This window comes from Portunus trituberculatus, chromosome 41, assembly GCF_017591435.1.
Source record: "Portunus trituberculatus isolate SZX2019 chromosome 41, ASM1759143v1, whole genome shotgun sequence".
Taxonomy (NCBI): Eukaryota; Metazoa; Arthropoda; class Malacostraca; order Decapoda; family Portunidae; genus Portunus; species Portunus trituberculatus.
Window position 1 is genome coordinate 24,095,347 of NC_059295.1, and position 2,357 is coordinate 24,097,703.

Sequence of the window (2,357 nt, forward strand, 5' to 3'; positions counted from 1 at the left end):
ACCACCTTCTTCCATGGTTGGGTTAATTTAGTTTCGTGTTATTTAATTCATACGTGGTTATAGGTTTTAATTGGTGTTGCTTTAGATTGCTTTTATATTAATACTGTAAGAAAAGATCGTATGACAAGTAATATCGTCTCTTTAGTGGTATCTTTTGTTACATGAATGACGTTAACCAAATGCCACTATAGTCTGTCTACTGTAAAATGGCTCCTGGATTTAAAACGTATTGTAGCTTATTGATAACGTAATTAATTTGATGTGAATGATACTTGTTTTTCTGTTGATGAGCGCACTTATTGCAAGGACAGCTCACGGTTTTCCTCAAGATCTGACAACCACGCATTCCCTGGGACACCGTTCAAATCGAGACAGCCTCCAGCCTTTAATTCGCTCCAAACCACGAGCTACTAAAACCATTCAACACGAGCACTGACAATCAACCAACACAACAACTGGAGACGGTTACTCTATACAAATACTGTTAGTTGTGCCCAAGAAACTTACTAATACAAATGGTAATGTATTTGTGATTATCATTTGTGCTGGACCGCAGTTACTCATTTCCTGGGCTATTTTTGTGTGGTGCTCAAGGGCTTAATACTATAAGAAAAGGTGGTATAACGCATAGTTGAGCCTGTTCAGTGATATCCTCTTGGTATATGAAGGATGTTAACCAAATACCACTAACCTCCAACATTTAATTCGCTCCAAACCACAAGCTACTAAGATCATTCAGCACAGCAACTGGCAAGCGGTTACTCAATACAAATACTGCTAGTTGTGACCAAGGAACTTACCAAAACGAATGGTAATATATTTGTGATTGTTATTTGTGCTGGACTGCAGTTACTCATTTCGTGCGCTATTTTTGTGTGGTGTGTCCCGCTGCCAACTCCGCTTCCTCTGCACCAAGTGGGCGGGGAAGGAGACAGACGGAGAGCAGACAATTGAGGGGCGGGGAAGACCAGGCCCATGTTTACAAGTGTCTCATTAAGGAACAGGTGAGGGTAGGTGGTAAATGTTGCCAAAGCTTCTACTCTCTCTCTCTCTCTCTCTCTCTCTCTCTCTCTCTCTCTCTCTCTCTCTCTCTCTCTCTCTGTGCATCCATCACTGCTCTCACCCTCTCCTCTCCTCCGCCAGTTTGTCAACACCGAGTAACAGGAGACCTCACACACACACACACACACACACACACACACACACACACACACACACCTGCCACCCTGTCTCTGCCTCCCCGCGCCCTTAGATAAGCTATAGAATAACCACTCACCACCCACGGCCACACCTGCAGGAGGAGGAGGAGGAAGAGGAGGAAGAGGAGGAAAAGAAGAAAGAGGAGGAGGAGGAGGAGGAGGAGGAGGAGGAGGAGGAGGAGGAGGAGGAGGAGGAGGAGGAGGAGGAAGAGGAGGAGGAGGAGAAGGAGGAAGAGGAGGAAGAGGAGGAGGAGGAGGTTTATGAAAGAGAAAGTAAGTTAAGACAGGGAAAAATAATGAACGATATAGTGAAAAAAAAGAAAAAAAAGCGACACATCAGATTACTTTTAGACTCTCTCTCTCTCTCTCTCTCTCTCTCTCTCTCTCTCTCTCTCTCTCTCTCTCTCTCTCTCTCACACACACACGGAGGCTAATCATTCTTTTTCCCTCTTTCCAACATAAAATAAAAGAAACATTGAACGGTTTCTATTCTGCAAAAGGAGGAGGAGGAGGAGGAGGAGGAGGAGGAGGAGGAGGAGGAGGAGGAGGAGGAGGAAGAGGAAGAAGAGGAGGAGGAGGAGGAGATACAGCCAACACAGTTCCTCCACATTCCACGGACTACTGAATGTAAATGGTGTTGAGAGGAAGATATGAGGAAGGGATGAGAGGAGGGAGAGAGAGCGAGAGAGGCAGGAAGGCAAAAAGGGAGGAGGAGAGGATGGGAGAGAGAGAGAGAGAGAGAGAGAGAGAGAGAGAGAGAGAGAGAGAGAGAGAGAGAGAGAGAGAGAGAGAGAGAGAGAGAGAGAGAGAGAAATGACAGGCAAGGAGGTAGGGAAGAAGGTGAGGAGGGAGTTTTGAAAGGAAGGAAAACACGTCACAAAGGCTAAGATGTCAAAGGGAAGAAGGAAAGCATGAAGGAAATAATGAGGGAAAAAAATGCAAATTCTGAAAAATATATTTACGTGGGGAGGAAAATACAAAGAAAAGTACATTACAAGGATACTTCTGATAGTCCTTCCTTCATTTATTGGGACCTAATAGCAAAGATATTCCTGTGTCTACATATAGCACAGATAATGGTAAGGGCAGAGGACTTGAAAAATAGTGAATGCAAATTTTACAATATATCTTCACGACGAGAAGAAAATATAGAGGGAG